General features: G+C 38.3%; 1 long non-coding RNA gene across 4 annotated transcripts in view; it reads right to left on the bottom strand.

Moving 5' to 3' along the window:
* Positions 1-12,433, bottom strand: part of LOC139828837 (uncharacterized) — a 352,305-nt gene that overhangs the window by 267,362 nt on the left and 72,510 nt on the right. For all 4 annotated transcript variants that reach the window (XR_011740842.1, XR_011740840.1, XR_011740843.1 and 1 more), the window contains exon 4: positions 6,389-6,565. This is a non-coding gene — a long non-coding RNA (uncharacterized lncRNA). The remainder of the gene's footprint in view (positions 1-6,388; positions 6,566-12,433) is intronic.

The raw sequence follows: 12,433 nt of genomic DNA, 5'->3' as shown, positions 1-12,433 counted from the left end.
CAAAGTTCTGCAATGTTAGCCAAAATCCCAAGCTTTCTCAAAGCCACAATCATTATATTGTATTAAACCATCAAAGAAATGTCTGGTGCAACGAAGGAAAACACTTGTCAAAAGTTTCTTATTTGCATCCATAGTTTGTCTTCAAAAGTTAATGATACATATCTTAAACAGGAACTGAGGTTTTCCTGTATAATGAATATTTGTTTTGCAAAGGAAGTGCAGGGTAACTCCTTTACAAATTTGGGAGCTAGTGGCATTTATCAGTTAGGGATTTCTACATTACACTTGAGGTCTAACATTTTTTTAATGTCCCCAGAAGACCAGAATTCTGACCACTCCTTAACAGACAGCTATACTGGAAGTGACACACACGTATATTGTCTTAATATATTTAACCAGTTGCCGTAGCTGTGTGGAACAGTCAGCAAACTTATAACCAAAGGATTCTCCCTAATACTGGGAAATTTCATTCACATTTCAACTCCCTGAGAGCCAGTGTCTGCAATTCCCACGTGAATAGTCATACACAGCTCAGCAGAATTCTGTAGAGACTGAAGTTGTCTTTATCGTTGCTCTACTGATGGACTTCTGAGTCAATAGCATGGATTAACGGGCCTCTGCTAAATACAGAGAAGCTAAACAGCGCCAGGTTGAGGGAGGAAATTAAATTACTCCGTAGAGCCAATTAACAGTAAGAGTGTGACAGGAACACCAAAACCAAGGGAATGCAAAGCCAAATTTGAAACTACATCCTCATCAACAGCTGCTTTCCCAAAGGACTACAAAACAGGAGAAGATTCTAACAACTGGGCACGCTTCGCTCTGCAATTGTTAGGTCTCTGGAGGGAAACTGAGGACACTCTTTCAGAAGCCCAGATTTCACACATCACGTTTGTAGGTTAGACCTGCGATGCCCAGGTGGAACAGCCCAAGGCTTCTGAAGACACCAAAGAAAACTTCAGCTACACAAACATCATTCAGAAACAATAAATTACATGTTGTTATTGTAAAACAAATAAATAACTCAATGTGCAATGTGCAGATCCATACAATCCGTCATTCTGCATGAACGAGCACACATACTAGAAAGGGCAAAATCTCTGTCTTCCATTAAACATAAATTAGTGTTTTGTATTTATCCACTAAAGCAAGACTGAATAATGTATTATCATAATTAACTTGTTGGGAAGATGAGAAGCTCTGGAGTAAACTCTCTCCCCTGTTATATTTGTGCCATTCTAGTGGTTTCACAGTGGCCTCATTTTCTCAGAAATTTGGATTTCAACTCTTCTGCGATATTTTATTAAGAAAGCAGAGTTTTCTCCACATTCCCACAGGGGCTGAACTCTGAGCTTAAGTAAAACTCTCCAAGTCTCTGTCTACTAAGAACAAAGTTACACTTCCACATTGTACCTCTTTAGGAAAGAACCGTAGAGAAAACCTGGTACTTAGGAGCAATGTGAAAGAAGAACATTTGCACGTGGTTCTGGAGATCTTTCTGGGAAAACTGTTCAGCTATTCCATAACACCTATTAAAGGGAAATACTGTTCTTTCTTACTTCAAAAGTATTCTCAACTCGAGCTTGCTTCCTGCCTCCAGCAGCTTGCTCCCCCTCAAGCCTGTTGAAACAAAGGGTTGTCCATCAATATGCTATTTTCCTTGGTATCTGCAGTACCTGCGCTAACAGCCTGAAGCAAAAGGAAGCAAAGATGATGAAGGTGTTTCAAACATTCTCCCTGACGGTCAGAAAAAGCGAGAACTGGAAGAATGCAGCACTGCCTAATGAATGGGACAAGGTAGACGCCCATGAATACAATGAGATACATAGGTAACCTTGTCTGGCCCACAGATATATGCTTCTATTATATGCTAGCACTAGTCAAAAGCAGAATTATATACCTCTTTATGTTCATTTCTGATTTCACCTACACTAGAAATACAGGCATTCTTGTTCATGCAATGCCTCTCCAAATCTTGAACAAATTCTTAACAAATCTTGAACACAATCAGCTTCCCATCAAAATCAAAAATGTTTACCTCAAGTTTTTCCTACCTCTTCTTTTCTCCCTCCCTAACCCATTCGTCTTCTGCCTCCCAGATGTAGCCAGTGTAATATCTAATAAGCTCCAGCCCTAGGTTGTAGGATAGCCATAAATTTAGGTATTGTTCAAGAGCAGCAATGCTCTCATAACTTAACTTTAATAAAACCCTTTGCAGACATGCTCCTTTATTTCATGTCATGCATCTATTTATCAGTAAAAGAGATACCTAAGAAAAACCCCACTGATAAATCAAACACATTTTAACTTTCTGTTTGCTCAGATATACTTTATCAGCCAGGTACTCAAAGTTCTAGGAAGAGCCTAAAAATTGCAAAGGGAATTAACTCAGTGTGCATCAATTGCCAATCTAAAAACACACATCTGTTTTCACTCTGTATTAATAATTCTAAAACACAATGTCAAAATACTGTATTTTATTACTATGCCACTCTCTTCCTTAAAATTTTATTCTTGTATTCTTCAGAGTCACATCCAGGTTGCTGAACCACCAGCTCATGGGATTCCAGCAGCCAAACCCACATTTGGCGAGATTTCTGTCAGCAGCCGAAGTTCATCCGTTGCAGGGCACACACTAAAATCAGCACATACAACTGAAACCACTGCTAATCCAACGTGTAAGCTCTGACAAGGCATGGAGCCCTTAAACTTCCTAAATTCCCAAATTTAAGAGAAGCTTTAATTCCCTCTTCTGAGTATTGATAAATCAGTATCTGTTACAGCATCTGCTAACCTGTTGCACTATCTCAATTACCCACTGCTACTCCGCACCTGATGGCAGCATTCTTATCTGCTGCTAACACGACACATTAATACATTCATTCCACCTCTAGACAATTAACCCCCTGTCTGAATCATATTTGACAGATTTAAGTTTCTCAGGAACTCAAAATACTTTATTAAGGGCTCCCCAGGCAAAATGCTAACAGCCCTAATTCCCTTTTTTATTCAGTCCCCCCAGGGAGGAATAAAAGAGTCAATTTAGCTGACTAGCCTTTGTTTTCAGAAGCTGCCGATATCAAAGAGAGCTGTAGATAGTGGATATAATCCTTCAAATACAAGATTTTTTGATGTTCAGCTCTAAGTGAAGTGGATGCCTAAGTTACTAGTGTACGTAATAGTTGCCCCTTGAATTTAACTATGTAATGAATAGAGAAATATGAACTCACTAAGTTAGAAGTTGAATAGCACTAGCACAAAGCTTGATATTAATGTTGCTTTCATTAAACATCAGGAGGAAGAAAAAAATATATAGAGTCCCTTTGATTCTTTTTAACTACTCTTACTGTATCAGTGTCTTGCAGTAGAGTATTACTAACACATGTTCTGGTGCACACTGGATTTTCTATCCTTGTATTATACGCTTTAATACATTTTAGTTAATATGATAAGCATCTGATTTACTTCGCAGGAGCTTTATAAATAGCAATACTGTCTGACAGATCCAAAGATCTGCTAGAAATTATCTCGAAGTGTGTGAATTATCTTGCAACACACAGGCAAAGCCATGCCATATATGCAAATGTCTTGCAAATCCTGTCTGAAACCACTCAAAATAGAAACTTACATTTTATTACAGCACTTCCGTAGTGTAATAACTTCACTTGCCTAATTCATTTAAAAACATCTTATCCAACATCTTGAAATCAGTGCCTCAGAGAATTTGAGCAATTCATCAAGAGTCACAATGAAAATCTACTTGGACACCGAACTTTGCATATTCAGTATTGGGAAGGGAAATAGATTCATGGGTGAAAGATGAAAAATGCCCTGAAAGAAGAATGAACCTTTCCTGAACAACATTCGTCATTCTCTAAATTTGGGGTTGGCAGCACTACCAGCCTAACTAGATTCACATCAGAACCCAACATCATTGAGACCTCTACACACAAAACCAGTGAGAAGCCAACGGGATGGCAACCAGGATCAGATTACGTGGATTAAATTAATCAAAAATACATGAAAATACAGGACAACTGAGATGACAATCTGCCTCCCTCTAACCTCCTGCTCAGTACAGTGCAATGGGAGCATCTGTAAAACATTACTGACTCATCCAGGCACCTTCAAGGTGCAGCTCCCCAGGCGATGGATGCTGCCTCTGAAGACTGTCCTGGCAAAGACTTTTCTTCTTCCATCAGTATTGTCACAGGTTTGTGAGTTTGTTTTTTTAACAGAATGCTTGAAAACTCAGATAATAAAGGAAAAAAAAAAATCTAAAAAACTATCAGATGTATGCAATTTTACACAACACCTAGATGTAAATGCAACCAAAACAATATCTAAAATATAATATGTAAGCAGTCACCTTATTGCATCTTTTCAGGTAGCATCTGCTAGTCTCTGCTGGCAGACTTTGCCAGAGAACAATATTTTGTCTGCTTCAGGGAAGTCAGCAACACCCATTTCCTTATTTTTACAGTAATATCTTGTGACATAGCAACATTACTCCGAGTATAAACATTGGCATGCGTATAACTTACCATGGATTCCTTTCTCATGTAATTAGCCCTTTATTTATAATTAGTAATTGGTTATGGTGTGCTCCTGTACTAAAGAAAAGCAGCACTAGATCTACATATTATGTACTTTTACAGTATAGGATAATTAAGACATCAGACAGAGGTTTTCTTTTGCTTAATCTCTTTACTAATAGTACGAAGGACAAAGAAGTGAGAGAGCTGTTGCTTATTTGTCCTGTGTGCAGGACATTGTCATCCTGAAACGCTGTAGTTAACAGATCTCATAATACTTTAACTCACGGGATGAAGCCGTTTCCTAAGATTAAAAAGGAAGGGGTGGCTGGTTTAATTAACCTGCTGCTACTAAAAAATCTAAGTATATTAATTCCACATTTCTAAATGGTGCCAGATAATAATTTTTTTTCTAATTAGCAGAATTCTTCCCTATTTCCATTTTTAATATGTACTCTTTGCCCACACAAGGATAATTACAATCCTCCAATAAAAGCAGACAGCTTTTCACAAAAATTCAGAGTCCCACAAATTAAATTGATGCAGCAAAACAAACATTGAGACTGCCGCTCTTCTCCAACTGAAATATGATGACAGCTGTAGCCATTGTGTAACAGAGAACAGCAGAGGAAAATACTTAGTTCATCTTGATATGACCAGGGAATTGAGGGAAGCGGAAGAGTGAAAAATATGTGACTCACTGTGTTCATGTGCTGACTTCACAGAGTGGGCAGAGCATCAATTTCAAAGTGAAAAATAGCCACATACATTTTTAAAAATCTATTTATCCCCACACTGTCTCTAGAACATTCAGAAGTGATGCTGCACATACTCAGTTACAGAGAACTCTCACTAATTTCAATGAACATTTAGCAAAGCAAAGTCATTCCTTGAAAACAGTGAGGAAATTATTTTTAAAATATTATTGGAATTGCCACTAAGCGAGCTTTTATAAGGAAAGTCCAGAATGAGCTGGCAGACTTGCACCTGGAAGCTTGCAAAACACCAGCCAATATTACACTGCTATAACCAATGTTATTAATCTTTCATTTTCAAGAACACTAATTTAACAGAAAACTTCTTTGTAAAAGGGAATTCAAACACTATACAACTCACATCACTTTTTAGCTTTCTACAAGCAGACTTTTGGCCCACTATTTATAACTGAAGCTAACAGCTATATACTATGACACTTACACAGTAGAAGTTACATCTCTATATGATAACTTCTAATTTCACCCATTCCCTAGTAGCAGTTATTAGTGGTGAATCACACCATGGTATAGTCTATCGGAGCAAGACAGAGATTCGACATGTCAGAGCTATGGGATAGAATTAAGCAATTCCATGAAAACATGCAGCTCCAAAGGACACGTAAAAGAGGAGGCACTTCCCACTCAAGTTGAAGGACCATGCAGAGACAGAGGTATATACCAAATAGTCAATTCTTAACTTTCTACCCTATTGTTTTCCTGTCAATCTTTGCCTTCCTTCTTGAAATCTATTCTAATGATGTATTTTTAGTTCAGTTCTTCAAGAAATGAGGCATATGTGGTTGTGTTGCCTGGCCATCTGTCAGTTTGCTATTTTCCCTCAAGCACATTTTGGACCTGTTGAACAATTTCAGCCAATTTGACAGAAGGTTAAAGGTCTCAGACATACAAATTTCTGCGTATTTTATCAAAAGCTACAGCTAAAAGAAGAGAAAAACCCAGCACGCTGCTGCCTACATGTGGCCAGCCAGGCAGCTGGCACATCACCAAACACGCTGTCACCAACCCAGGTGACAAGCAGGGGGGTGCGAGAGGGAGGCTGCAAACCTGGGAGAGGACACTGAGCTGAGCTCAACTTACCTGCAAGTCCATCAGAAACCATATGTGCTTCCCCAGCAGGAATTTGCATCAACCAACAGATTTTTACTACAGTGGCATCTTCAGGCTTCAGCCAAAAATCAGGCGATATTCACAGGAGGATATTTTGTTCCTCTAGGTTTTTTCATATTTATTTTTTTTCTCCAAATAGCTTACAATCTAAGACAAAAAGAGAAATGGGGCACATGAGTGGTAGGAACGGAAAGACGACAAGAGACGGTGTAACTGTTTCATGATCGTGCATTGGTCATGAACTCAGTTGACCACGATGGCCAGAAGTCCAGAATTCCCAGTCATCAGCTTTTCCAGCTGGTTCATATCATCTCTGGTCTAGATCCATAAACACTGGGGATCCTGAGTTACTCAACTGCACATAAAAAATCTTGTCATCATCTTTGGTTATTACATGCTTGTTTTTCAGTTGAGAACATTGGAACTTCTGTACTAGGTCTGAGCAAATGTTAGTTTAGACTTAGTATAACTGTCTCCCTCTGTCACCAGGCGGAAAGGAGTATATAACAAAAAGGAGACATATTTCCACTGATGCATATAACTCCAAGGTATCAACAATTCAGGTTTTCCTGAGCCAAACGGTGGCTGTATCCAAGCAATCACGTTTAATTATCATTGCTGTTTCTGTTCTCTAGTAAGATACCTAATTCTTTTTTACACCTTTTTACAATTTTGTATGGAAAAACTTCCAGTAATAATGAATTTTGCAACTGAATATGCACAAAATTACACTTCTTAATTTGTTTAAATCTTCCACCTAGTAGTTTAAGGAACTGCCAGTGTCCTGTTATGGAAAAAAATAAATAGTTATTATCTCCCTGCCATCTGCACATTATTTGTGATTTTATAGATGCCCATCATATTTTCCCTTTCTAGATGGAAGAATCCCACTCCATTTGGTATCTCCTCTCAGAAGCCTTTGAGTGCTTTTGACCACCTTTGGCCATCCGTGTTACCCTTTCCCACACATTTGCAGCCCTGGGTATTTCCTCACTGAGAGAGCAGAATGAGAACTGCACATTCAACACATGGGCAAATGGGGAATATATGGTGGTGTAACAATGTTCTCAGCTTTGTTCTCATTTCCTTTGCTAATAATGCTTCAAATTCTATTTTAGTGCTAAGAAAGGGACTAATCCTTAAAGAGCAGTCCACAATGACACCAAGGTTTCTTCTCTGAACAATAACAGAAGATTTAGAGTCCACTGTTGTGTATTTTCCCCTTGTGCATAAATTTTTGCAACACTAAATTTTGTATCATTTGTTCTTCCATTCAGCTCACTCTTTCAGTTGCATTTCTGTTATTATTTCCATCTTTCTTCTGCTCCCCCATTTTTGTTAAAATCTACAACATACCTTCTAAGTCTTTTCTGTATTTCAAATACAAAAGCATATAACCTTATCTTTATATCTTTGTGGTTTGCACCTTCAAGTTTCACCAGGGACACTAAAGTAAATTATAATAGTGAACCTGGTTTGACATTACCAAGGAAAATGTTAAATTCGCTGTAATAAGACATACTTAAAGTCAAATGCATTGTGTTAATTTTCCTATTTAACATTTCAGTCACTATCAGTGCTTTCATCTACATCCTTCTGAAGCTTCTGGTCAGGGATTTTGTGTACCTCATAGATAGATAGATAGATAGACAGACAGACAGATAGATATAGATAGATAGATAGACAGACAGATAGATAGATATAGTGTTTATGTCTTTACATAATGAATATTTTGAACATATTTCCTGAAGTCTATTGCTCACTATTAGTACCACGTGACATTATCAAGATTATTTGTACTGTGATTAGCAAGTCCTAAATACCGTTTTGTGCGATGAAGATACACTATGACAATATTTGAGCGGCTCCAATGAGTCACACAGATGCTGATTTCAGGAGAGCAGGGCTGCATAACCATGCACGAGGCAGCAGCCTCCTCGGCAGCGCAGTCACGTCCAGCCTCCCTCATTGAAAACACAGTCACATGCCATTATGCTGCTTTTTATACAATATGATATCCACCTATTCTTAGCAAGTGTCATGTTGAATGCAAGTGGAATAAAGTACAGCACGACTGCCCCTTATGCTATTTTAGACAAACACAGAGTGAAAGCCAAGGCGTTTTCACAGAGGCAGAGGGGTGTTGCATTAGGATTCTTAGGTACTCTACTTACCCCAGGCTGCACAGGTACCTAAAAACTGTAATAACCAGAGGTGCGCTGTTCAGCAGCACACATTTTTATCAGAAAATAGGTAGGAAAATATCCATTTTTCAGCTCTTCATTGAAGCTATTTTTAGCGTGTGAGTTTTTGCTTCTGTGCTTTTCAAGACAGTTGACCATACTAATATGGTTGAGAGAATTCTGCCAAGTTGCATCATGCCATAGGAAATAATTTAACTAAAGACAGGATATTTTAAAGGATTGGGAACAGAAAGACATCAAAATTTTAAAAAATAATAATATTAAAAAAACCCCACACTATATTTCTTGAAAGGAAATACTGATTGCCTACTTTGCTGGAGCTCTGGCTGGCAACACTACAAGGAATTTGGGGAGAAGACCAGACCTTTCTTTACTTCAATCATAATAGTAATAAAAAGTTAGCAAACAGCAGAATCCCTGTCTCTCCAGCACTTCAATTGAATATTCACTACAGCTTTATCTCTGACAAGCTCTCATCTCCAATTAAAGGGAAAAGAAATGGATCTGAACTTTGTTAAGATTACAGGAATTGCGTCTGCTTAACCAGTTACCAGTCTAAAAGAAGTGATAGGGCTAGAAGGGATGCTTGGAGGCCACAAAGTCCATCTCCTTCCCTCAAAGCAGGTTCAAATGCTTCTGTATTGCTCCTGACACATATTTGTGTAGTATAACCAGATATGAACATGGCATTATTGCTCAAACAAATTTATTGCAGTGCTGGAACTTAAAATGGTTCTACAGGACTGATTCTGAGCCAAAAAAAAAGAGCAGAGAAAGCTGATAGGAGTAGAACACACAATTTGGCATAACAATTCTCCCTGGAGGAAAGTTAGAACAGCTCTGTCTCCTCTAACAAAACACAGCACAAAAATCAACAAAATGCAACTAGGAAGCATCAAAGAGAAGTTGTAACAAAGTCCTAAATTTGAGCCTGAAAATAAAAAAAGAACAAATATATATAGGCTGTTTACTACAGGAATTTCAGAATGACATTTGTTAAATAAATAAAATATATCAACAAGGAACAGAATCACTATGGATCACAGTTCCAGTCCTCAGTAATAGAAGGACAGTATGTATTTATATGTCTGATTTACCAGAAAGGTGACAATGACTGAGAACAGCATCCTCAAGGACAAAAAACGTAACAATAATAGAACTTTTCAACCACACTCAGATAAACCAGGTAGGTGTCAATGTAGGTGATACTGAGACAAAATTCTTAGATAACATGAACATTTAGGTTTTGGAGAAACTTGTTAGGGACCAAAAGAAAAAAAGCTAACTCTTGACTTCATACCGAATGGTGCCTGTGACCTTATTCGGGATATTGCTTTCAAAGGCCTGGTGTTACGGAAAAGTCCCAAAACGCGCTCAGATAAAGCACGTCATAGGAGAAACAACGAATCTTCTGTACCCAGGTTTAGTTTCCAAAAGGGAACTATATCAGAAGCAGCAGTCAAAAACTTATAGTTTTGAAGGTCACTGACTGTATCATGACATCAGTCAAAACACACAACATTTGGGGGGAAAAAAAAAGCTTTAACACCTCAGAAAGGCCAGTATGGTTCAATAATGGAAGGTCTTGGAAGCAAGACAACATGCTTCAAATGGTGTAAATGTCTCCAAGAAGGGAAACAGGAAAGAACATAATATGTAGGAAGCTATACGTAAAAATGCAAAAACACAAGAAGAAAAAAAAATTCTTGAGATCTTTTGTTGAGAAACAACATGAAGACAACACTAAAACAAAGAGTAAATCCTTAACACATAGCCAAAGCGCGTAGGCTTTCTGTCTTTCCGCAGAACCAAGTGACAACAGAGGTACCAAGGGAACAGGAGACTTATACTATAGAAGAAAGGCTGATAAATTACTGCAGCTGGGATATGCACAGCCACTTAGACTCAACAACCTTTGGGGATATACGAGAGGATTTATCTTAAACTGATGTGTTAGGAGAAAGGGGCATAAAAAATCCCACTGGTAAAAGGAACAGAAACAGATTATAGGACATTGAGGAGCACCATGAATTTTAAATATGAAACTGATCCCTTAAAATATTATTTGCATCAGATAAGTGGAAGACAGTAAACATGAGCCAACAGGTGCCCAGTTTTTAAAATGAGTTTTTATGGGCTCTAGAGAATTAAAACAAGTATATTTGTGCCCAACCAGGTTGCAGAATTATGAGCAAAGAAAACAGTAGACACAGGAACAAACCTGATATAATAAAGTCAACACAGTTCCCATACAGGTAAGTCATGCCACTGAATCTCAGAGTTCTTTGTAGGGCAAGGACAAGACAGTTTATATGCTGTACTTGAATTTTCTATAGGTTTTCAGGAGGATTTCTTAACCAAAGGTTCATAAAATGCCATGGGAATGTCTTCTTATGGATTAATAGCAGACTAAAAGGATAGGAAACTAATGGAGGAATAAATAGTAAGATTTTGAATGAAGCTTCTGCCCTGAAGATTGTGCTATTTAATACTTTCATAAATGCTCAGGAAAAGGGGTGGCAGAGACAGCAACCTTTGCTGCTGGTGACAAATTATTCATGGTAGTAAAAAGGCAAGGAAACCGCAAGGCCTTGCATAGGAATTTCATGATACAGAATGATTAGGCAATAAACTTAAAGACAAAATTCAGTGTCAATAAATGTAAAGTAACACACATAGAAAAGTAACCTTACCTAGACATATTCAGTGACTGAGTCTAAATTAGCTAATAACTTTCAGGAAAGCTATCTCAGAGTTATAACAGCACCATGAAAACATCAGCTTGGTACTCAAAGGCACTTAAAAAGGCAAATAAAGCATTAGGAATTATTAGAAATAAGGAGACGATGAAAGAGAAAATACCATTATGCCATTTTATAATTCCATAGTGAGCCTGCTGCTGCAAGAAATCTGATTTCCCCTTCTTGGAAAGCACCAAAGAGCAGAGAAGGCGCACAGAGAAGTGCAGTAACAGTGATCAAAACTCCTCAGGACACACAGACGACAAACCAAAGGAAATTCTGATATTTCAGGATTCCCATAAAGTAGAAATCTTAGGGTAGAGGAGAAATTCATTTTGGAAATGACAGCATATGTTGATTCTGAAATACAATATGCTGCTTAGGACTCTGACAGCTGTGACTGAAATTACAGTTAAACTGCCAAAGTTTCATGGCTCAAACACTCCAAGGACAGCCCTGTTACCCAGTGTATCTCAGTCCCCAAGGGCATCAATGACTTTATTCTCCTTCATTCACGGCCTGTACGGCAGCCCCAGCCCTGGCCACCCTGAACAGATGTGATCCATTGTGCTGACGGAGCCTGAGCCTAAAAACTCCCACTGCGGACTGGAACCAAGTGTCCGGAGAGCTCCAGCTTGTACGAGGATTTCCAGGGACCACACAGAGGGGACCTGGACAGAAAAGCTTATTGAGGCTTACATGTAACAGGCCTGTGTGAGTGTCTTTGCCTTCATCCCCACCAAGTGTGCGGCCTCCCCTTGAAACTTGGACACTTATTTATCAAAAGATTGTCAAAAAAGGATTAAAGCTTGAAAATAATTTTTCTGACCATCTCTATGAGCAATCTAAAAGATTAGACCACACAAAAGTAGCTTGTTAGGGTAGAAGAGCTCATAGGTACATATAGATATGGACAGATGTAATTTAGTGCAGTTGGGTCAGATTCTGCTCATTCAATTATACGTATATATAGTATATTTGAAAACGTACACAGAACACAACCTGCCCCTTATTCATGGGAATGACAACTCTTCTCTTAAGTGAACCAGACATGTGAAATAGCCCTGCTC

Source organism: Patagioenas fasciata, chromosome 11, assembly GCF_037038585.1.
Source record: "Patagioenas fasciata isolate bPatFas1 chromosome 11, bPatFas1.hap1, whole genome shotgun sequence".
Lineage (NCBI taxonomy): Eukaryota > Metazoa > Chordata > Aves > Columbiformes > Columbidae > Patagioenas > Patagioenas fasciata.
This window is presented reverse-complemented; position numbering and strand designations above follow the sequence as displayed.